The 26,120-nt window shown below is 45.5% G+C and overlaps 1 protein-coding gene and 1 pseudogene across 3 annotated transcripts in view; both read left to right on the top strand.

Annotated features, from left to right (window-relative positions):
• The window catches only part of RPL34 (ribosomal protein L34), a 463,668-nt gene that overhangs the window by 84,489 nt on the left and 353,059 nt on the right, over positions 1 to 26,120 (top strand). The window contains exon 1 of one of the 3 annotated variants that reach the window (XM_069978537.1): positions 14,790 to 14,799. The exons of 1 other annotated variant lie outside the window; for it this stretch is intronic. The gene's annotated coding sequence lies outside the window, so the exon portion shown is untranslated. Of the gene's footprint in view, positions 1 to 14,789; positions 14,800 to 15,121; positions 15,133 to 26,120 lie in introns of those variants that run through there. One more of the 3 variants, XM_069978536.1, reaches the window with a different exon arrangement.
• On the top strand, positions 7,679 to 9,077 carry LOC138796604 (syntaxin-7 pseudogene; annotated as a pseudogene).

Raw genomic sequence — 26,120 nt, 5'->3', positions numbered from 1 at the left:
CCAGCCTAAGGGCCCTATTACACGGGACGATTATTGTGCGAAAAATCGTTAAATCGTTCGAATTTAAACGATAATCGTTCTGTGTAATTGCAGGCAACGATTGAAAAATGGTTCATATGTCGTTGATCTTTTATTTAGATCTGAACCTAAAATTATCGTTAATCGTTCACCAATTGTTCGCTGTAATTCCACATTCGTTCGCTCAAGTTCCGCACTTTTTCACTAATCGTTCAGTGTAATAGCACATTGTTCATTGTTTTCCTGAGATCAGAAGGAATAATGCTGCGTTTACACGTAACGATTATTGGCCCGATCGTACGATTAGCGATGTCGGATTTACGTTTTTTTTTTTATAACGATCAGCGTTTAGACGGTACAATATATCGTACGAAAATTCGCACTGCGATCGTTTTGCGATCGTTTAAGCCTATCTCACACATTGGTTAAATCGGCGAACGACTGTTCACACGGAACGATTTGCGAATTTTTTGCGTACGATGAACGACGATTTGCTGACCTGATGAAAGATCATGATGTAACATTTATCGTGCGTCGCTCGATCGTTCGCTGCGTTTACACGTACGATTATCGTTCCAATTCGACAGTTATCGCGCAAATTTGCACGATAATCGTTACGTGTAAACGCAGCATAAACGTTTGCAATAACGATCGTAATAAAGATCGTATCTAACGACTATCGTTCTGTGTAATATGGCGAACGATTTTAGGTCAACGATAAACAATCTCGTTTGCGATAGTTTATCGTTAGTCGTTAATAATCGCTACGTGTAATAGGACCCTAGTACTGCGTTTACACGGAGCGATAATTTGCACGATTAACGATTTCGAAATAACAATTTTTTTTTATAACGATTAGCGTTTAGACGGATCGATATATCGTACGGAAAAATAGTTTTGCGATCGCTTAAGCCTATATCGCACATAGGTTAAATCGGTGAACGGCTGTTTACATGGAACGATCTGCGAATTTTTTGCGAACGACAATTTAAGAACATGTTGTAAGATCAAAATGAACGATTTCTTGCTCGTCGTTTGATTTTTCGCTGCGTTTACACATACGATTATCGTTCGAATTCGTTCGTTATCGTGCAAATTCGAACGATAATCGTTCCGTGTAAACGCAGCATAAGTCTAAACACGGCTTTATGATGCTTTCCACAGCAAGAAACCAAATCCCTTTGATCCCATGGCGCTAGACCGATCACTAGCCAGCACCCTGATCTGTACTGATGAGGGGCAATAACTTCAGCCGTGTACAGCTGGGTCATCTCTTCTTTTGGAGGGATCTCTGGCTTGGCATACATTACTAGTTATGTTTTAAGACTCCCAATTGGAGTGATCTTCATACAATAGAGGCAACAGAAATTCATAAAGGCACTCACCATAAAAACTTATCTTAATTGTAGCAACATCTTAAAAAAACTCCATGCAGGGTATAGCAGGCAGCGGGTAACCGGGGCGTTACGCATGGTGTTTGTTGTTACAATAAAGAACATTTTTTATGGTGAGTGCCTTTATGAATTCCTGTTGCCTCTATTATATGAATATTTGATCTTCAGCTATCCCATAAGTGAGCAGCACACATATATTTTTGTGCATCTAGTTTCCATATGGAATTTTTTCAATTAATTTTGGAGAGTAGTGCGGATTACTTTATGAACTAGAATCCCAGTTGGAGTGAGACACTGACTTCAACCCCTACCCCGACACACCTTCTGGGCCTTTAAAGGGGCTATCCAGTGCTACAAAAACATGGCCACTTTTCCCCCTCTCTTGTCTCCAGTTCAGGTGCGGTTTGCAATTAAGCTCCATTTACTTCAATGGAACTGAGTTTCAAAACCTGCACCCAAACTAGAGACAACAGTAGGGGGAAAGTGGCCATGTTTTTGTAGCACTGGATAACCCCTTTAAAGCCCAAGTAATTTTTTTTTTTCCCCGTTTTAACCACAGTCACCTCCCAAGTATTTGGCTGGGTTCACATGCATTGTTAAAAAATTTTCATCAGTTTTATGCAAAAAAAAAAAAAAAAAAAAGGATGAAAAAACTGATGTATTTTCTATTGACTTCCATTATAAAAAAAAAGGATCAAAAATAAAAAGGATAAAAATGCATCCGGTTTCTTAAGCGTACACAAAAATGTGGTCGACCACGTTTTTTTGTGTACACTAAAAGTCATGCTACGTTTTAAGGTTGTATCTCCCCTTTCTCAATGGCTTGTGGGAGGAAAAAGTTAATGCATCTTATAAGGGGAAGTTGAAGTAGCCAGCACCCTTCACATCTGAAGCTGTAAGGGTGGGTTCACACTGAGGAATCCTCGCACGGCCGCACGTCTTTCCGCCGGCTCCATAGACACCATTCTATGGGCCGGCTGATTCCGCATTCCATCAATTCTTTCGGCGGAAGGCGGAATCAGCCGTCTCATAGAATGGTGTCTATTGAGCCGGCGGAAAGGCACGAAATTTCCTCAGTGTGAACCCACCCTAAAGTTGTTTCCAGCTGTTTAACCCTCTCTGGATCTTCACTGCCTTAGGGCTGGTTCAGACTATGGAATTCGCACGGATTATATCTGGCTGATTCCGTTGCTTAGACGCGCTCACGGCCGCGTGCCTTTCCGCTGGCTCCATGGACACCATTCTGTGGGCCGGCCGATTCCTCTATCCGCTGAAAGAATTGACATGTCAATTCTTTTGATGGAATGCGGAATCCACCTGTGCATAGAATGTTGTCTATGGCACGGGCGGAGAGGCAACGGAATCCGCCGGATTTTATCCACGCAAATTCGTAGTCTGAACCCGCCCTTACTGCTCCTGCACCAGTGAGACGGAAAACAGTGCTTGTGGCACATCCGGATCATCTCCCCCAGTCCCTTCATAAGGACCATGGATTTCAGTACTGGACCGTGGGAGGAGGAGGTTAAAGGACTAGAAATGACACTGACCACCAATGATCAAAAGTGTTTTTAAAAGGAACACAAGGTATTGCAGACAGTAACAAGACAAATTAACCCGTTCCTACCATGATCATCACCCATCACCTGTACCTGATTGCTGTCTGTTATCTCAACCCCTGCTGTCTGTTACCTTGACACAGAGAGCCAGGAATGGATTTGAAAAGAGGAGAAATCTCAGTCTTTCCTGTATTACCTGTTCTCTGTCTATAGCCTGTTCCTGGCTTTGGCTTTAAAAATCAGTCAGTCAGATAAATCTCTCTGTGTAATGGCACCCTTAGTGTACCTGATTGTCGCTGCTGTACTCTATGTGAAATTTCTAAACTTCTAAGCTCTATAACATCCTCAACATTAAAAAAACCTTAAAATTTCAACATTATGCCCACTTATTTTCCTCCTCTAAAACCTAGGTGCATCTTATAAAGTGAAAAATATGGTAAATATAATGCAAACACACATGCAACAAAGGTAGAATTTTAACCCCTTCATGACCCAGTCCAAAATGGCCTCAATAACCACGCCAATTTTCATTTTTGCATTTTTGTTTTTTCATCCTGACCTTTTAAGATCTACAGCACTTTTATTTTTCCATCTATAGGTCCATAGATGGCCGTATAGATGTAATGGTGCCTTTTAATCTACCATAAAATGTACGACAAAAAACAAAAGTATTATTTATGTGGTGAAATTGGGAAAAAATTCTGGGGGGAAAATGCAGTTCTGTAACTTTTGGGGGGTTCCCGTGTCTACGTAATGCACTTTATGGTAGAACTGACATGTTATCCTTTATTTTATATGTCAGTCTGAACAGAACAATATGCATGTTTATGTCGCTTTTCTAATGTTTTATTTATTTATTTTTTTACAGTAAAGCTGCTTTTTTTTTTTTGCAAATAATTAAAATTGCTCTAATGTGACTGTTCTAACGGTTTTATTTATTCACCTATGGGGCTGCATGTAATTTTTTGTGCCATGATCTCTAGTTTTTATTACTATAATTTGTGTAGATCAGATGTTTTGATCTCTTTTTATAAATATATATATATATATATATATATATATATATATATATATATTATAATTTATATACAATGGATACCTCGATTCTCAACCTTCTTGGAACTCAAACTCAGTGGCAGACTATAATAGGTCCTTTTCGGCCAGTATCCCGGGGCCCTGAGCTCCTGGGGGGCCCATGCCCACCCAAACAGACTTATACTTTCAGTGGTGTAATGTCTCCTGGCTACAGTTCTGCCATGATTTGCAAACAATCGCTGCTTTTTTACTTCAATTTTGCACAAATCAGGCCATCATGACATCATCTATCCTGTACTATGAACAGCTAGTGCTACCATAGTTACAGTGGGGGGGGTGCAGACTTGGTGAACAGCCCGGGGCTTATGGTGAAGTTAATCCGCCCCTGCTCAAACTGTATTTTCAAGGAAAGTTTGCTTTGGTTCTCAAACTCTTGCTCGGTTCTCAAACACTTTTCGGGCGCCCAGTCTTATAGTATATAATATGCTAATGAACCTCATGATTTTTACATGTTTTATTTGTATAATTTATATGATTTAAACATTTATTGGGGTAGGGGCTTTGGCATATTTTTTAAAACAATTTTTACTTTTTTTTTAGTCCCTCTAGGGGACTTTACACGCAATCATTAGACTACATACGCTGATCACTGCTATGCCATAGCATAACATTGATCAGTGTTATTGGCGATCTTCTCATAGAGTCTGCCTAAGGCAGGCTTTATGAGATCACTGAGCGGACTGCACGGATGAACATAAGAGACCTCTGGCAATCCAGGAAAGTAATCAGGGCCCCCGCAACCACACTGCGGGGGTCCCAATCGGTAAGATGCTCCTGTCACTTTACTTAAATGCGGCGATTGCTGCAGCCTGTCATTATTAAGTGAGGGCCCAGCTGCTGATAGCAGACAGCGCTCACTCGCTATACAGCGAGCTCAGCTCCCAAGCTAGCTTTATAGCACTGTGCTGTAAGGGTAAGCATGGGTCGTCTAGGGGTTAAAAGGGTTATTTAACATTAGAAAAGCATGGCCACTTTCTTCCAGAGACAGCACCGCTCTTGTCTCTAGTTTGGGTGCAGGTTTTGCAAGTCCCATTGAAGTAAATAGAGCTTAATTGCAAACCACACCTGAGCTGGAGACAAGAGTGGTGCTGTTCTGGAAGAAAGTGGCCATGTGTTTCTAATGCTGGATAACCCCTTTAAGATTTATTTAGTGTTTTAGTTTAGTTACAACCTTTCTGCCCATGGATACCATGTCAGTTTGGATGTGTTCTGCTCATCCTAATAACCAAGGCACTGTCACTATGGCCACATGGTCAAGCAGCAGGAGCCCATTTTTAATACACAGCTAGGACCCTGCTACAACTATTGGGAAACTGTGAAAAGCAGGATACTGTAATATTTAGTTTGAACCATAGAATATCTGTTTCTATGTACTGGTAATAGAGAGCCCTCTAGTGGTATGTTAGGATACAACAATTGTCTTACAAAAAAGTCCCATAATACACAGTGAACTGGATATTACTTAGGTTGTGAATGTTGCATATGTATAGTGGTGCCTTGGATTACGAGCATAATTCGTTCCAGAGCCATGCTTGTAATCCAAATCCACTCTTAAACCAAAGTAAATTTCCCCATAAGAAATCACTGATATGCAGATAATTGGTTCCACACCCCAAAATAATGGTTTATTCTTCTGAATAACATGTAAAACAAACATTCAGAAACAGCAGAATATGTGATATTATAAGTTACTGTACAGTAATGGAGAGGATGGGAAACACAAGGGCTGACAGAGACTGCAGGGAGCATGAAGGAATGAGCAGGGCAGATGTGGGCACATACATGCAGCGCTCTCTGTCCGGGGAGAGAGGGGTTACAGCTATGGAGAGATTACCTCCACAGTCCTGTCCCCTGATGTGAGCCCCAGCCTGAAGTGGATCTGCTATGATTTGGAAGGTGAGGGAGACTTCCTGGGTCAGAGTACAGTGCTGAAGACCCCACTATGAAGATCTTGCCCCTCCACAACTTGCACTCCCACCCAGTACAGGGAGCTCTTAAACCAAAGCAATGCTCTTAAACCAAGTCACAATTCTGAAAAACTGTGAGCTCTTAAACCAAAACGCTCTTAAACCAAGTTACTCTTAAACCAAGGTGCCACTGTATATATTTTTTCCAAACAATTTAATATTGCGCCACAACGATGGTTAATGCATAAAAGAGGCATATTGGAAACACAAGAAAATGTAATTCACATTTAGCATATAAGCAAGAAAACTCACCAAACATATATTGCAAACATATGATGTTTGCTTTTTTATTTTTTCCTGGGTGCAGATATATCCCACATGTGGTGATAGACGGGCGTTTGCCTACACAGCAGGACCCAGAAGAGAATGTGAGCTATTTGGCATGTTAGGGGCCGTGCGCACAGAGCAATGGGAAAAAGAATTTCTTCAATGGGATTTATCGTGCGCCTCCGCTCTCCACTCAAAGAAATGACGTGTCAATTCTTTGGGTGGAGAGTGGAGGCGCATAAGAAATCCCATCAAAAAAATGAAACAGTCAGAATTTCAAGCGGAATCTGCTCAGAGTTTCTGCCTCTTGTGCTCTGTGTAGATTTTGCGCCATTGATTTTTGGAGTCTGTGCTGTCCCTAGATGTTAGGTGCCATCTAGTGGTCATTGTTGGTACTTCCCCACTGTTTCATTTCTTTCTATCTCTGTCTACAGGAGGACAGATTAGGATTACAGGAAGATGAGCATTTCCTTTCTTGTCTACACAAAGTCATTACCTGGGCTTTCTGGCCCATTCCTTTGTGTTTCTGCTCAGCACCGCTCTACTTAGTAGTTGTGTGGGTTTTATTATTGGGATTCTATAAGACATCTAATCTTACTCAAGTCCTACCATCACTTTGTTGAAGTGCAGTTTTATTCTTAAAGCAAATGTACCACTGGTACAGTACATTGCTTCTTAGTTTTTTTACATGAATACATAAAAAAACAGAAAAGCAATGTACCTGTGGTACATTCACTTTAAAGTGTCCCTGTCGTTATTACTTTCCAAATCTAAATCAACAGTAGATGTGATATGAAACAAGTTTGCAATTTACATTCACAATGTCCGTGCAGGCTTAATGATACTCGAGCCATGTAATGGGCTCAGTAAACAAGAGGAGGCGTAACAGACCTAGGGCAGAGACACCCTAGGCCACGCCTCATGGTTTAGCCAAACCAAACTATTGGCCGCAACTTGGAAAAGACGACTAAGAAGAACTTCTGCTCAGAAGAATGACAGTACCTGCTGTTTGGGGGGGTAACAGCGTATAGTATCGCTTTAAGGGTGCGTGCACACTACGGAATTGCCAGTGAACAAATTACGTGACCCTTTTGGGAAGTGATGCAACATTGTGTTCCTACAAGGACTTGAAGAAATTCATGCCTCGATGCAAGCACATTTGTGTTATTTTGAGTATCACATCGTGACATCGACACAAAGAAGTTTGTACCAGAAGTTGAAGTAGCCGACACACGGTGTTCAGACGTATAGGATTGACTGACTTACTTCATTTGATTTCAGATCACAAATGCATCCCGTCACCATGGAAGGAGCAGACATAGGCCGCCGCTGGGGACAGGTATGAGCATTGTGAGAACAGAATCGCCAATCTACCACAGCCATGGCCTATAATAGCAGCCGAGACCCAGCACAGCTGACGCAGACCATCTCTGCTGAGGATAACACAAGGCTCTGCGGAGATCCAGAAGATAGTGAATCAGCTGGGAACCGAACAAGACACAGCAGAGCTGAAGAACCAACTACAGCAGAAGGTACAGTATGTGAACAAATGTCTCAAGGACTTTTCATCCCTCCCTTTTGACAGCGATCAGAGACAGAGAAAGCTCCAGAAGGACAGACTCCTTTGCAAGAGGATCTAATCACAGAAGATGATATGCGGCTCATAGAAGAACGCAAGACCGCTATCCATCAGCTTGAGGAGGATATCAGAGGGATAAACAAAATCTTTAAGGACTTGGGTATGATGGTCCATGAGTAAGGAGAGATGATTGACAGCTTAGAGGCCAATGTCAAAAGCAGCTGGCCCAAGAACCGGAGTGCCAGCGCAAATCCCGGAAGAAGATCTGTATCATAATCCTTCTGCTTGTAATACAATTACAAGCGACAGCTTTGGCGACTAACCTGAAATCGTTTATCCAATTACACAGAGCGATAATCGTTACCTGCCGGGTTGTGATGGGTCCCTTGGGCTCTTGTCACAATAGTCCTGAGTGGCAATTCACCCACCCGGACTATCGGTACCGCCACCCACAGAAAGGGGGAAAAGTGACCCAAGGTGTACAGCTAGTGTGTATAGGAGCTGGTGCGGAGGAAAGAATGACCAAGTCCCGATTATGAAAAAAATATAACAGCTTTACTGTACAATCTCATAATAGTAGTGATGGTCCGAACCTGCCGAGGTTCAGGTTCGTACGAACCCAGACTCTCGGCAATGATTCCCTCTGTCTTAAACCTCCCTGCAGAGGGTGGATACAGTGGGAGGACCGCCTGGAAAACTGGGATACAGCCAATGGCTGTGGCTGTATCCCGGTTTTCCAGGCTGTCCTCCCCCTGTATCCACCCTCTGCACCGAGGTTTAAGACAGCGGGAATCATTGCCGAGAGTCCGGGTTTGTACGAACCTGAACCTCGGCAGGTTCCGACCATCCCTACTTAATAGTACCAAACACTTTGGCAGCAAGTAGATAAATCTTTGGACAGACTTCAGTGTTAAAACTCGTTTGTGCTGAGGAGATGCTTGAAGGAATAGAGTAGAGTAGAGGTAGTTGCAGCGGTGCTTGAAGAGTTTAGAGTAGAGGAGAGGTGTTTGTCAAGGGAGTCCCAACCCATCATAGTACGGTGCTCTGCTGGAAATTAAGAAGAATACTTGAGAGTGAGAAATACTTGTACCCGTGTATAGACTATAGTCTGACCACCTTCTGTCCACAGTGTCGAGGGACTTGTCCTAATAGGGTGATACAAGCCCCAGCCTTGGTTATCTCGGTGAAGCTAAGTGTCTGAGCCTTCCCGGTTACCTGAACTGTGAGATAGAATACGTAGACCTTCTGGTAGCTTTTTTCTATCCAGGCTAGTTCCTTTTGTGTAGTAGGATACTGCCCTGCACCTTTTAGACTTGTTCACAGCGTGGGCTAGGATGATCCCAGACCAGACTCTTCTCCCTTTGTAGTGTCTAGCACTGCATAGTAGGTATAATAGAAATACTGAAAAAACTGAGTGTCTCTGGTTGCTTCTGCATATGAGTGTCTTAACCAACTCGACTCACTAACACAATGTCTGCACTGAACTGAACTGACTAGTCCCAGATAAGGGTCCTGGCAGAGCCTGGCCATGGCTTGGCTACAGCAGGGATGTCTGCTCTGTGTGTCCTCTTCTCATGAGAATCTGTGTAAGACTGAGGCTGCACCTCCTCCACCAAGTAACTTCCTACAGGGACTATGCAAGGGACCCTGTGAGTGGTGGAAAGAAATGTGTGCAAGAAAAGGAAAAAGAGTGATAGGTTAGAAAGATGGAGCATCTCCCATAGATTTAAAAAAACGCACATGGTACATAGAAAACAGTAACTCTTTGTTAGCTTTAGTTGTGCAACACATAAGAGCATACACATAAAATACTGACATCTTGTGGTAAAACTCTAAAATACCATCATCACCACTGAACCTAGAGTAAGAAGCTTTTGCGACAAGTGTAAGAGAGAAACACAAACACCCGTGGTGGGACATGGGTAAGTAATTATTCTACTTACCTATCCATGGCCCCCCCTGCAAGGCCCACTGCTGCGTTCTGTATCGTAACTATGAGTGCTCATAACGAGCGCTTATAGTTACGTGCAGCAGCACTGACAGGGTGGGAGCCATTGGCTCCCTCCCTGTCAGTCACTCTTGTGGCCACAGGCAGGGTTTTGCAAGAGGCCGCTCTCTCCTTGGGTGAGTATAAGTGGTTTTTTTTGCTATATACAAGGGGTCTATATACAACTGGGGCAGCACACAAGGGTCATATACTACTGGGGGAAGCACACAAGGAGTGTATACTACTGGGGGCAGCGCACAAGGGATATACATTAATGGGGAAGCACTCAGGGGGTATATACTACTGGGGGAAGCACACAGGAGTCTATACTACTGGGGAAGCACACAGGGGTCTATACTACATTGGGGCTGCACAGAGGGGCCTGATAATATATGGGGACTGCACAGAGGGGCCTATATTAAATAGGGACCTTACTACTTTACTGGGGCACAGAGCATACCTTATTATTAAGTTGGGGCACAGGGACAACCTAAAGCTATGGGGGCACAGAGGGGCGAAACTACTATATAGGGGTACAGGGGACATAACTACTGTATGAGCTTGAGCCTAAAATATTTCTATGGCAGATTCTGGAGAGGGGATTCATAGCCGGGGGAAGACTTCAAGGTGGCCTATGCTGGATGGAGAGAAAATGGAAAAGTGAAAGACTCAGATCAGAGAAGACGCCCCCTGTGAGTCACTGGATGTAACTGCACTCTGTTATAGGGTCTGTAGTGATGGTGGTCATGGTGTGGCGGTATTATGTAATGGTATCATTGGTGAGATCTTTCTGTTTTGTTCAGAGCAGTTTTGAAGCACTATGTAATATATAATCACTTGCTCCTAATACAGTGTGGGGCATTATACTATGTGAGGAGCACCGATACTGATAACACTGGGTTCGGGGGGAACTCTTGAAGGCTTTGCACTGGGCCCAGCAGTGTATTAAAATGGCGTGTGTATGGCTGGGGGGGGGGGGGGGTTCTGGAGGGGTTGAAGGCTGAAGGAGCTTTATGTTACCTTAACCCCTTCGTGCTGCAGCTAGTTTGGGCCTTAATGACCAGGCTAATTTTTCAATATCTGACCTGTCTCACTTTATGCTCTTATAGCTCAGTGATGCTTTAACGTATGCTAGCGATTCTGAGACTGTTTTTTCGTCACATATGGCACTTTATGTTAGTGGCAAAATTTGGTCACTACTTTGTGTGTTTTTTGTGAAAAACATCAAAATATCATGAAAAATTAAAAAATTTAGCATTTTATGAACTTTGAAATTCTCTGCTTCTAAAAAAAGAAAGTCGTAGCACATAAATTAGTTACTAGGTCACATTACCAATATGTCTTCTTTATTCTGCCATAATTTGGTAAACATATTTTACTTTTTTAGGGTGTTATGGGGCTTAGAAATTTATCAGCAAATTATCACATTTTCGTGAAAGTTTCCAAAACTGATTTTTTTTAGGGACCAGTTCTTTTTTTAAATGGATTTAGAAGTCTGGTATCCTGAAAACCCCCATAAGTGACCCCATTTTGGAAACTTCACACCTTAAAGAATTAATCTAGGGGTATAATGAGCATTTAACCCTACAGGGACTGGAGGAAAGTATTCACAATTAGGCAGTAAAAAAATGGAAAATTAAAATTTTCCAAATATATATACGTTTAGATTAAAGTTTCTCATTTTCAAAAGGAATATGAGAGAAAAAGCACCCCAAAATTTGTAACGCAGGTTCTCCTGAGTAGAACGGTACCCCATATGTGGGCGTAAACCACTGTATGGGCACACAGCCGGGCTCAGAAGGAAGGGAGCCCCAATTAGCTTTTCCAATGCAGATTTTGCTGAAGAAGTTTCTGAGCGCCAGGTGCATTTGCAGTGCCCCTGTAGTGTCAGCAGAGAGAAAAAAAACCCATAAGTCACCCCATTTTGGAAAGTGCACCCCTCAAAGAATTCATCTTGGTGTGTGGTGAGCATTTTGACCCCACAGGTATTACAGGAAAGTATTCAAAAGAAGACAGTAAAAATGAAAAACTCGAATTCTTCCAATAATATGTTCGTTTAGTTTAAAATTTCTCAATTTCACGAGGAACAAGAGAAAAAAAGTACCCCAAAATTTGTAACGCAGGTTCTCCTGAGTACAACGGTACCCCATATGTGGGCGTAAACCACTGTATGGGCACACAGGAGGGCTCAGAAGGGAAGGAGCGCCAATTAGCTTTTTCAATGCAGATTTTGCTGCAGAAGTTTCCGAGCGCCAGGTGCGTTTGCAGAGCCCCTGTAGTGCCATCAGAGTAAAATCTCGCCATAAGTCACCCCATTTTGGAAAGTGCACCCCTCAAAGAATTCATTTTGGGGTGTGGTGAGCATTTTGACCCCATAGGTATTAGAGGAAAGTATTCAAAATTAGACAGTAAAAATGAAAAACTCAAGTTTTTCCAATATTATGTTCTTTTAGTTTGAAATTTCACAATTTTATGAGGAACAAGAGAAAAAAAGTACCCCAAAATTTGTAACGCAGGTTCTCCTGAGTACAATGGTACCTCATATGTGGGCATAAACCACTGTATGGGCACACAGCGGGGCTCAGAAGAAAAGGAGCGCCAATTAGCTTTTTCAATGCAGATTTTGCTGAAGAAGTTTCTGAGCGCCAGGTCCGTTTGCAGTGCCCCTGTAGTGTCAGCAGAGTAAAATCTCCCAATAAGTCACTCCATTTTGGAAAGTACACCCCTCAGAGAATTCATTTTGGGGTGTGGTGAGCATTTTGACCCCACAGGTATTAGAGGAAAGTATTCAAAATTAGACAGTAAAACTCGAATTTTTCCAATAATATGTTGGTTTAGTTTGAAATTTCTCAATTTCACGAGGAACAGGAGAGAAATGTCACCCCAATATATGTAACGCAGGTTCTCCTGAGTAAAACGGTACCTCATATGTGGGCATAAACCACTGTATGGGCACACAGGAGGGCTCAGAAGGGAAGGAGCGCCAATTAGCATTTTCAGTGCAGATTTTTCTGAAGAAGTTTCTGAGCGCCAGGTGCGTTTGCAGAGCCCCTGTAGTGTCAGCAGAATAGATTCCCCCCAAAAGTCACCCCATTTAGGAAAGTGCACCCCTCAAAGAAATCATCTTGGGGTGTGGTGACCATTTTGACCCCACAGGTATTAGAGGAAAGTATTCAAAATTGGCCAGTAAAAATGAAAAACTCGAATTTTTCCAATAATATGTTGGTTTAGTTTGAAATTTCTCAATTTGACGAGGAACAGGAGAGAAAACGTACCCCAAAATCTGTAACGCAGGTTCTCCTGAGTAAAACGGTACACCATATGTGGGCATAAACCCCTGTATGGGCACACAGCAGGGCTCAGAAGGGAAGGAGTGCCAATTTACTGGAGCAAAACCGCAGCTAGTAATGGTTATTAGAATAGCGCAGTTACTAAAATAAAATAAAAAAAATTAGATTACAGGTAATGTGGGGTGGTTAGGGGCAACCTGGGGTGGTTATGGGCAACCTGAGGTGGTTACAGGTAATCTGGGGTGGTTACGGACAACATGGGGTGGTCACGGGCAACCTGCTGTGGTTACGGCAACCTGGGGTAGTTACGGGCAACCTGCAGTGCTTACAGACAATCTGGGGTGGTTACGGGCAACGTGGGGTGGTTACGGATAAACTGAAGTGCTTATAGGTAATCTCGGGTGGGTACCTGTATTCTGACATGGTTACCGCAATCTGGAGGGGGTCATTGGCAATTTGGGGTGGTCAGAGGCAACATGCAGTGGTCAGAGGCAACCTGCGGTGGTCAGAGGCGATGTGGCGTGGTCAGAGGCGACGTGGCGTGGTCAGAGGCAACGTGCGGTGGTTACAGACAATCTGGGGTGGATACGGGCAACGTGGGGTGGTTACAGGCAACCTGCAGTGCTTACAGACAATCTGGGGTGGATACGGGCAACGTGGGGTGGTTACGGGCAACTTGCAGTGGTTACAGACAATCTGGGGTGGATACGGGCGACGTGGGGTGGTTATGGATAAACTGAAGTTCTTATAGGCAATCTGGGGTGGATACCTGTAATCTGGCATGGGCACCGCAATCTGGAGGGGGTCATTGGCAATTTGGGGTGGTCAGAGGCAACGTGCGGTGGTCAGAGGCAACAGGCGGTGGTCAGAGGCAACGTGAGGTGGTCAGAGGCAGCGTGCGGTGGTCAGAGGCATCATGGCGTGGTCAGAAGCAACGTGCGGTGGTTACGTGCAATCTGGGGGGTTACATGTAATCTGGCGTGATTACGAGAAACCTGGGGGGGTTATGTGCAACCTGAAAGGGTTACAGACAATCTGAGATTGTTACTGCTAAACTGAAGTGCCTATAGGTAATCTGGGGTTGGTAAATGTAATTTGGGTTGGTTACGGGCAATCTGGAGGGGGTCACTGGCAATTTGGGGTGGTTACGGGCAATGTGCAGTGGTTACGGGCAACGTGCGGTGGTTACAGGCAACGTGCGGTGGTTATGGGCAACGTGCGGTGGTTACGGGTAATCTGGGGGGGGGGTTAGGGGTAATTTGGGAGTAAACTGCAATTATTACTATAATAAAAAGTGTGTGTTTTATTTTTTTGTATGTTTGTCACTTTTTGTACTTTACATATTCATTTTCACTGTATTACTATGATTACTGTGATATTTTCTATCACAGTAATCATAGTTCAGTGACAGAGACCAAATTGGTCTCTGTCACTTAAAATTTTCCAGAGTTGGCTGGTTGTGGAGCGCATGCGCACTTCATAACCAGCCAGGACGTCGAGGAGGACGGAGCTCCAGGATCAGGTGAGTATATGGGGAAGAGGGGGGGGGTGACTGGGGGTGACAGGGGGGGTGGGGGGCGACTTGGGGGGTGGGTGGACATCACTTTTTATCCCCTGTCACCAATCATTCATGGTGCCGGCGGCACATGGTACAAGCGATCAGTGGTATATAGTATATACAGCTGATCGCTTGTACCGGGACCCAACAGGGGGGTCCCCGATGACTGCCCCATGCTCTCCGCTACCTCCGGTGGCGGAGAGCATGGGGCTTTCATTCATTTAAACTTTTCCATCCCTGCGAACAAACATCGTTTGTTCGCTGGGATGGCGGCGGCCATCTTGGAAATGATGGCCGCCGGGGGAGGGGGGTTAGTGATTCCCTACTAGGGGGGGCTGATCTGGGGTCTGAGGGGACACTTATTTCATCTCCCCCCGCCGTGGATTCATGGCGGGGGGAGATGAAAAGCAGCGGCGGCACCGGTAATCTCCTTTACCGATGGCCGCCGCTATAACGTTAATAGTGGCGATCGTCGGTAAGGGGGGGGGGGGGGCGGGACGGACCCCACACACTGCCCCAACCCCTCAGCTACCTTCGGTAGCTGGGGGGATGGGGTGGAGGCTGTCCCGGCCCCGCAGCCTTATTCTCTGCCATCGCCGTAAAAAGCTGATGGCAGCAGAATAAGGACCCTTAGTGACCGCCGTAAAAAGCCGTATCGGCGGTCACTAAGGGGTTAAGTGGGGCACCAAAAAAAGGTTTTACACAGGGCACCATTTACCCTAAGGCTGGCCGGAATGGAAGTTGCAAGTCTTTCCATTTTCTGCCTTAGAAAACAAAACCCAAAGTCAATAAAGTTTGTTGAACTTGTGTTTGTCACATGTATTCATCAGAATCAATGATTCAGTGTGACAAATGCAAAATTTGGCTTTATTTTGCAAGTGCTGGAATATTAGATAAACATAAGCGAGTTACTGCTGAGAAAAAAGCTTTGCAAATATTCGCTCAGGGCCGTATTCCCAGCTGCTGCCCCCAGCACTACACCTGCAGACCCCCCATTTATACAGTACCCAGGGCCGTATTCCCAGCTGCTGCCCCCAGCACTACACCTGTAGACCCCCCATTTATACAGTACCCAGGGCCGTATTCCCAGCTGCTGCCCCCGGCACTACACCTGTAGACCCCCCATTTATACAGTACCCAGGGCCATATTCCCAGCTGCTGCTTCCCCCGGCATTACACCTGTAGACCCCCCATTTATACAGTACCCAGGGCCGTATTCCCAGCTGCTGCTGACCCCAGCACTACACCTGCAGACCCCCCATTTATACAGTACCCAGGGCCGTATTCCCAGCTGCTGCTGCCCCCTGCACTACACCTGTAGACCCCCCATTTATACAGTACCCAGGGCCGTATTCCCAGCTGCTGCCCCCGGCACTACACCTGTAGACCCCCCATTTATACAGTACCCAGGGCCGTATTCCCAGCTGCTTCCCCCGGCATTACACCTGTAGACCCCCCATTTATACAGTACCCAGGGCCGTATTCCCAGCTGCTTCCCCCGGCACTACACCTGTAGACCCCCCATTTATACAGTACCCAGGGCCGTATTCCCAGCTGCTGCTGACCCCAGCACTACACCTGCAGACCTCCATCTTCACTTACCTATTTGCATCAGGATTTTCTAGTTTCTGAACATCATATTGATATCTGATAAGTTTTAGGCCGCGTTCCCACATTTACTGCACATCACCACATGCAGCAGATGCCAGACCCTCATGGGGTAACCAATAGGCGTATGGCCAATAATCCAACACATGACTGTGGTGACCTCCTGTGGTGTTATGGAGGAGGTACAGCCGGTCACTTGCCAGATGGTTAGACATGACGCCACTCCTGTGGTGGTTGGCCGAGATATAGCTGGGCCCAAAGATATTTTGTGATGCCAGTGTCGGTTGGGCACACAGGTATGGTGGCACACCTGCTTTTATTTGGCGGGGTGGCTATACCTTGTTCTCCTGTGGTCAGTGACCTGCCGGGTTGTTGCGGGGTCCCTTGGGTTGTGGTCACGGTGGTCCAGAGTGGAGCAATTTCCCCCCTCCCAGGACTATTGGCACTGCCACCCACAGAAAGGGGAGATGACCCAAGGAGTGTTTGTGTGCTGTGTTGGTGCGGGGTGAGAAATCACAGAGTCTCTTTATCATAAATAGGGTCTGCTTTACTTAGAAAACACTTGTGTGCAGCAGGTCATACAGCTTTGCCTTGAAACAGTACTTCACGCTTAATAAGACACTTGATAAGTTAGGATCTAGATCTGTAGTGAGCGGACAAGGAGCAGTACAGTCGTGTGGACTGAGTTGCGTAGTGAGAGTATAGATTCAGAGGAGTAGAGAGGAGGATGTCGTGAGAGTCCCAACCCAATTAGTACTGTGCTCTGCCAGGATGTTGGAGGATAAGGTAGAAGAATATTTAAGAAGAAAAAGTGAATACTTGTGCCCGTATTTTGACCTTTGGGTCTTCGCACCAACTATTGCCCTACCAGGGTCGGGGGACCCAACCTAGTGGGTGACACAAGCCCCAGACCTTGTTACCTGGGATGAATGGAATGGAATGTTACCTGGGCTGAGTGTTCCCTGCTGACACCCGCGCTGCGAGATAGAGTTCATAGGCTTCTAGCAACTTTGCTCCCGGATCAGTTCCTAGCCTTCTGCTTTGTGGATACTGTCCTGCACTGTTACTCTCCTTGTCCATGGCGTGGGTTGAAATGATCTCTGACTTGTATTCTCTAAGGAAGGGTTTAACACTGCATAGTGTCGAGTGGAGTTACTTGAGAAAAGGTTAACTGCATCTGGTCTGTACACAGTCTAGCGACCAAAGACCTCTACACTTGACTGGTTCTTCTGTCCTTGACTACTGCTGGGACTGTCTTGTCTTGCTTCCTCACTGCACAGGAACCTGACTAAGACTGAGCTACACTTCCTCTACCCATTTGACTTCCCATCTCCAGCCCCTGTAAGGTGTGCTGTGAGTGGGTGTGAGGAGAGTGTGAGAAAAAAGAAAAATAGGGCTAGGTAGAGAAGAGAGAGAACTCTCATTGGCTCACAGATTCATGTGGTACAAGAGAAAAAACAGTAACCCATTAGTAACTACAGCTGTGCATCAACTAAGTATATACACTTACAATAGTGACATCTTGTGGTGAAACTTTAACACTACTTCATCACCACTGACACACAAAAAGTACAGACTTTTGCGAAGGGTGTAACTACGAGCAACACCCATGGTGGAACACCACATGACAACTGGGGAAGAAATGGGAGTGTGGTTTTGGCCACATGCATTTCTTTACATGTAGAAACATTGTCAGAATTGCGTTTTTTATGGTTTTTAACGGCTTAAAACATAATCAAATTTCCACATTGAATCAATGATTAGAGCCATCTGCATATTGTCTGAGGGAATTCTCACCACATGATTGGTAGATTGGTAGGTAATATCTCCAGGCCTCACATTTACCACCACCATACCAGACCTGAACAATATCACCATACTTTAACTGGATAACACCGCCACACCAGACCTGACCAATACCGCCATACTGTGACTGGATAACACCGCCACACCAGACCTGACCAACACCGCCATACTGTGACTGGGTAACACCACCACACCAGACCTGACCAATACCGCCATACTGTGACTGGATAACACCGCCATACCAAACCGGACCAATATTACCATACTGTGACTGGATAACACCACCACACCAGACCTGACCAATACCGCCATACTGTGACTGGATAACACCGCCACACCAGACCTGACCAATACCGCCATACTGTGACTGGATAACACTGTCATACCACACCTGACCAATACCACCACACTGTGACTGGATAACACTGCCATACCAGACCTGACCAATACCGCCATACTGTGACTGGATAACACCGCCATACCAAACCGGACCAATATTACCATACTGTGACTGGATAACACCACCACACCAGACCTGACCAATACCGCCATACTGTGACTGGATAACACCGCCACACCAGACCTGACCAATACCGCCATACTGTGACTGGATAACACTGTCATACCACACCTGACCAATACCGCCATACTGTGACTGGATAACACTGTCATACCACACCTGACCAATACCGCCATACTGTGACTGGATAACACTGTCATACCAGACCTGACCAATACCGCCATACTGTGACTGGATAACACAGTCATACCAGACCTGACCAATACCACCATACTGTGACTGGGTAACACCGCCATACCAGACCTGACCAATACCACCATACTGTGACTGGATAACACTGCCATACCACACCTGACCAATACCGCCATACTGTGACTGGATAACACCGCCATACCAGACCTGACCAATACCGCCATACTGTGACTGGATAACACCGCCATACCAGACCTGAAGAATACTGTCATACTGTGACTGAATAACACCGCCATACCACCCCCCCACCCCCCTAAAAAGAAACCAGATTTACTGGCAAGTCTGAACAGGAGGTGGGAGACTAAACAAATTGCTCCCTGGTGCTGCCCCACCTGCAGGTGCTGCCCTAGGCACCGGACCACGGGTGCCTAGTGGTAAATACAATCCTGTATTTACTATATTGTTTTACTGTTTTACTTACTCTTTTCAGAAGATTTGCTACTACTCAGCAAGATGACAGAGGTGGCAGCAGAGAGCACTGTGTCAGACTGGAAAGAATACACCACTTCCTGTAGAACATACAGCAGCTGATAAGTACTGGAGTACTGGAGATTTTTAAATAGAAAGTAAATAAAAAATTGCAAAAGTTTTTGTTGATTTGAAAACTGATTTGCTCTTTTAAACATCTCCTGATAATGTATGCGCTGCGCCAAATATTAACCAACCGAGTTAGACCCTAACTCTGTTCTACCAAAACAGCCATATCGTGGCAGATAAAGTTCTCTTGGGCCCATGATACTGTCAAGGAAAGCAGGGAAGTAGTGAGCCTTAGGGGGTATTTACACTTTCTGTGATCATGGTCCGTGTATGAAAGATCCGAATCATGGACCTCCTGGCATCATGTATCATTATGATTCCGGGAGCTCCACAACAGTGCAGATGACCGGGGTGGCTCTGTTTCGCAGCTCATCATGAGAATGATACGTGATAGAGGGAGGTCCGTGATTGCCCCCTTAATAGTGTGAATGCCCCCTTAAACTGAGCCCAGCCCCTTATCTCTTTCCATTTGCATGACCAGCTCCAGATAGCAGTCCCCAACTGGGAGAGGGTCCCTGCACAATGTGCACAGGAGGGGGATGAAACAGTCACCAGTCTGGGAAGGCAAAAAGGCCACGAACAATGCAAAAAGCCAAACACGAGAACAACATTTCCCCATCAGAAGTAAAGCCAGAAAAACATTCAAAGGGGGAAAAACCAAAATCAAAATGCTGAGCTACATCAAAGCCAAATCAGAATCCAAAAGAGTAAAGTCCACAACACAGAAGAAAAGGGTCAAATTCCAAACAGTAGCACAGAATACAGGTACAAGACATTCAGAAGACTTATTACACGGAGCAATAATTGGCCGCAATGGGCATGTTTCGGACAATTATTGTTCCGTGTAATAGAGACAACGATCATCGGCTGATCGTTTCTTTAGGCCCAGACCAGTGGTGTAGCAACCTCGGTCTCAGCCGCGACCGGGCCGCTACCAAGGGGGGGAGGGCCGCGCTGCCCCCCTACCACTCCTTCTTGTGACCGTAAGCAGTGTTTTGCTTGCGGTCACAAGAGGTTGGCCCCCCGGCTGACACGCGGCTCCCCGGCAGTCCCATCCGCGTGGCTGTCCCGTCCCCGACAGCACACACATCAGTGAGCTCAGTGTGCGCCGGGGGAAGTACTTCCGGCACAGGGAGTGTCTATAACAAGCGCCCCCTGTGTACTGAGCTCACTGATGTGTGTGCTGCCGGGGACGGATAGAGCTGAAAGCCGTGCGCCAGCCGACAGCCAGACCGAGCCTGCAGAAGAGCCCCGACGGGGAAGCGAGTTGTCAGGTGAGTTTCTTTTTTCCTTTTTCTTTTCTACTTTGAACATGGGGGGCCACATAGGGGGATAACATGGGGGCCATCTATAAGGGGGATACATGGGGGGCCATCTATACGGGGGATAACATAGGGCGATAACATGGGGGCCATCTATAAGGGGGATAACATGGGGGCCATCTATAAGGGGGATAACATGGGGGGGCATCTATAAGGGGGATAACATGGGGGGGCATCTATAAGGGGGATAACATGGGGGCATCTATAAGGGGGATAACATGGGGGCATCTATAAGGGGGATAACATGGGGGGCATCTATAAGGGGGATAAAATGGGGGCATCTATAAGGGGGATAACATGGGGGCATCTATAAGGGGGATAACATGGGGGCCATCTATAAGGGGGATAATATGGGGGCATCTATAAGGGGGATAACATGGGGGGCATCTATAAGGGGGATAACATGGGGGGCATCTATAAGGGGGATAACATGGGGGCATCTATAAGGGGGATGACACGGGGACCATCTTTAAGGGGGAATACACAGGGGGTATTAGGCAGTATGTGGCGGTGTTAGTTAGTATGTAGCGGTATTAGTCAGTATGTGGCAGTTAGGCAGTATGTGGTGGTAATATTTATTACTTGCAATCTGGTACTGTGTTTTAATGGATTTAGTATACTGGATTTGGTCAGTAACAATATGGTGGTGATGGTTGTGGTTGTGGTGTGGTGGTAATATTTGCCCCTTGTATACTGGCATTATTGGCAATATTGGTCTCAGTATACAGGATTTGGTTAGTAACAGTATGGCGGTAATATGTATGGTGATATTTCCTATATACTTGTATTATTGGTAATATCGGTCTTGAGATTAAATATATATAAATACAGCAATAGCATCACTTGGTTGTGGAAGGGGGGGCCCAAGTTGACCTCTTGCACCAGGGCCCAAGAGACATTAGCTACGCCCCTGGCCCAGACTTAAAATCAAATACTTCGCCTGTCCACACTCCTGGTCTTCTCCAGCGCTCCCGGCGGTGCTGCAGCTTCACCCGGTGGTCCTGGCCAGTGATTGGCTGAGCCGATTCTGCTGTCTGCCGAAACACTTGACATGTCAGTCTTTTCGGCAGAAGGCAGGATCCGCCCATGCATAGAATGGTGTCTATGGCACAGACGGAGAGGTGCGTCGCCGCAAACGGGAACGAGCAACGGAATCCGCAGAAACTTATCCACACGGATTCCGTAGTGTGGACCCACTGTCACTGTAAAGGCTGACAACAGGGTGTTAAGTAAAATTCTTCCATAACTTTTGGTTTTTAATGATTATACCAAATAACTAAAAACTGTTAAGACTATATAGGGGGAGATTTATCAAACATGATGAGTCTGTGAGGAATAAAAGGTGGAATCTGATTAGTTGCTAGGGGCAACTGAGCCAGTTTCACTTTACACCATGTTTGATAAATCTTCCCCTATAAACAATACACACTATACCTACTGGGGTTAGGATACAGTGGTGTATGTAGATTATATACATGTCCAGGGCTTGGGATACAGCAGAATAGGTGCACTATATACGTAGTGTCCCACTACGTCAGGGGTGTCAATCTCAAATACACAGTGGGGCAAAATAAAAAAATTGGACAAAGTCGCGGGCCAACCATGATATTTAATGAAAAGTGCATGTGGTGTTTCTGGCACTGTCTATCCTAAAGTTATTGTCCCCACATGGTAGTTACCCATTATATCCCTCAAGCAGTAGGTAATACCCTAATTGTACCCCATGTAGTAGCCCCCCCCCAATAGTACTCGCCTACTATTAGAGCCCAACATAGTAGCCAGCCCTCCCAATAGTGACCCATATAGTAGCCATCCCCCAATAGTGTCTTATATAGTATCAAGCCCTCCAAATAGTCTCTTATATAGTAGCCAGCCCTTCTTATAGTCTCTTATGTAGAAGCCAGTCCCTAAAATAATCTCTTATAAAGTAGCCAGCCCTCCCCAATAGTGACTTATATAGAAGCCAGTCCCTAAAATAGTCTCTTATATAGTAGCCTGTGGCCTACAAGATTATAATATGGGCGCTCTGAGCGGCCATCCGGAACACCCATATTATAATCTGCTGCAACGTCAGGAGGGCCAGATTTAACACAGCAATGGAAAAGCGTGGCGGGCCAAAAATAATGGCACCATGGGCAAGATTTGGCCCGCCGGCCAGAGTTTGACATGACTGCACTTCGTGTTTTCTTTTCTTCTTACACCTTGGTAAAATTGTATCTCTCTAGTAGTGTCACAGGATGGGACAGGAGGCCGCTGTTCCTTTCTTATTACAAGCCAGCTCCACCCAGAGCAGAGACCTGGGACTCGTACTACCCCAACAGGACGGAAACCTGACACTGTGGGGTAGAAGGCGGTTAGGTGAGATAACTGGGACTCATCCATAGGTGAGTATGAGGATTTCTTCAAACACTTCAGAGACACTTCACCCACCACATCCTGGCAGAGTACCTAGTACATTAGGCATGGGGCCTTCTATCCGGTCCCTGACACTTGTTACTGTTCTTCTATCAACTCATCTATCTACCTGTACCTGGAGTATTGATTATTTTTGCACTAAATACCTGAGCTCTATCTGTGACTATTTTTAACCTTTTTCAAGTAAAGTTTGCAAGTTGTTTAAAATGGGACTCTGTCATCTCTACTGCCGCCCTTGCACCTGCTGGATAACACCTTTAGGTACATCCAGTGGTTGGGATACAGTGATGTATGTATACTTCATACATGTCGAGTAGTTGGGAAACAGCAGTGTAGGTACATACAGTGGTGGTACATACAGTGATGGTACATAGGTACATACAGCGGTGGTACATGGGTACATACAGTGATGGTACATAGGTACATACAGCGGTGGTACATAGGTACATACAGCGGTGGTACATACAGTGGTGGTACATAGGTACATACAGCGGTGGTAAATAGGTACATATAGCAGTGGTACATGGGTACATACAGTGATGGTACATAGGTACATACAGTGATGGTACATAGGTACATACAGCGGTGGTACATACAGCGGTGGTACATGGGTACATACAGTGATGGTACATACAGTGGTGGTACATAGGTACATACAGTGGTGGTAAATACAGCGGTGGTACATAGGTACATACAGCGGTGGTACATACAGTGGTGGTACATAGGTACATACAGTGATGGTACATAGGTACATACAGCGGTGGTAAATACAGCGGTGGTACATAGGTACATACAGCGGTGGTACATACAGTGGTGGTACATAGGTACATACAGTGATGGTACATACAGCGGTGGTACATAGGTACATACAGTGATGGTACATACAGCGTTGGTACATAGGTACATACAGTGATGGTACATACAGCGGTGGTACATAGGTACATACAGCGGTGGTACATAGGTACATACAGCGGTGGTACATAGGTACATACAGCGGTGGTACATGGGTACATACAGCGGTGGTACATGGGTACATACAGTGATGGTACATACAGTAGTGGTACATAGGTACATACAGTGGTGGTACATAGGTACATACAGTGGTGGTACATACAGTGGTGATACATACAGTGGTGGTACATAGGTACATACAGCGGTGGTACATACAGTGGTGGTACATAGGTACATACAGCGGTTAGGATACAGTGGTTTCTGCACATTATATATGTAAGTCCAGTACTGTATGTACACTATATACATGTCCAGGGGTTGGGATACAGCGGTGTATGTACACTATATACATGTCCAGGGGTTGGGATACAGTGGTGTATGTACACTATATACTATGAGATATGTACATCCTATAGTTGGGATGCAACACTCTGGGCTTAGATTCAGCGTTGTAAGAAAATCCAGTTCCAGTAGCTTAGATACAACGCTGTAGGTGTATCCTGTGGTTGGGATATAGCAGTGTATGTACACTATACTATGGGATACATAAATCCTGTAGTTGTGATACAGTGCTGTAGGCTTAGATACAGTGATGGAAGTACATCCAGTTGCTTAGATACAGCACTGAAGGTATACCCAGTGGCTTAGATAGAGTGCTATAGGTACATCCAGGGGTTGGGATACAGTGCTGTATATATACTATAGGATACGTACATCTTGTTGTTGGGATACAGCGCTGTAGGTATATCCTGTGGCTCAGATACAGCGCTGTAGGTATACCCAGTGGCTTAGATACAGAGCTGTAGGTATATCCAGTGGCTTAGATACAGCGCTGTAGGTATATCCAGTGGCTTAGATACAGCACTGTAGGTACATCCAGTGGCTTATATACAGTGCTATAGGTACATCATCCAGTGGCTTAGATACAGTGCTATAGGTACATCATCCAGTGGCTTAGATACAACGCTGTAGGTATACCCAGTGGCTTAGATACAGCGCTATAGGTACATCTTCCAGTGGCTTAGATACAGCGCTGTAGGTATACCCAGTGCCTTAGATACAGCGCTGTAGATATACCCAGTGGCTTAGATACAGCGCTGTAGGTATACCCAGTGGCTTAGATACAGCGCTGTACATCCAGTGGCTTAGATACAGCGCTGTAGGTTTACCCAGTGGCTTATATACAGCGCTGTAGGTACATCCACTGGCTTAGATACAGTGCTGTAGGTACATCTTCCAGTGGCTTAGATACAGCGCTGTAGGTATATCCAGTGGCTTAAATACAGCGCTATAGGTACATCTTCCAGTGGCTTAGATACAGCGCTGTAGGTATAACCAGTGGCTTAGATACAGTGCTGTACATCCAGTGGCTTAGATACAGCGCTGTAGGTATAACCAGTGGCTTAGATACAGTGCTGTACATCCAGTGGCTTAGATACAGTGCTGTACATCCAGTGGCTTAGATACAGCGCTGTACATCCAGTGGCTTAGATACAGTGCTGTACATCCAGTGGCTTAGATACAGTGCTGTACATCCAGTGGCTTAGATACAGTGCTGTACATCTAGTGGCTTAGATACAGTGCTGTACACCCAGTGGCTTATATTCAGCGCTGTAGCCGGTACATCCACTGGCTTAGATACATCCTGTAGGTACATCCAGTTGTGGGCACTCCGCCTCACGTGACCCGCCTGTCTGTAGCTCTCTCTCTCTCTCTCTCTCACTCTCTCTCTTTCTTTCTCTCTCTCTCTTTCCCTCTTTCTCTCTCTCTCTCACTCACTCTGTCTGTCTCTCTCTCTCTCACTCACTCTGTCTCTCTCTCTCTCTCTCTCTGGTGTCTCTCTCTCTCTCTCTCTGGTGTCTCTCTCTCTGGTGTCTCTCTCTCTCTCACTCTCTCTCTCTGGTGTCTCTCTCTCTCTCTCTCTTTCTCTCTCTCTTTCCCTCTCTCTCTCTCTCTCTCACTCTCTCTCTCTCTCTCTGGTGTCTCTCTCTCTGGTGT

Source organism: Dendropsophus ebraccatus, chromosome 7 (genome assembly GCF_027789765.1).
Source record: "Dendropsophus ebraccatus isolate aDenEbr1 chromosome 7, aDenEbr1.pat, whole genome shotgun sequence".
NCBI lineage: Eukaryota > Metazoa > Chordata > Amphibia > Anura > Hylidae > Dendropsophus > Dendropsophus ebraccatus.
This window is presented reverse-complemented; position numbering and strand designations above follow the sequence as displayed.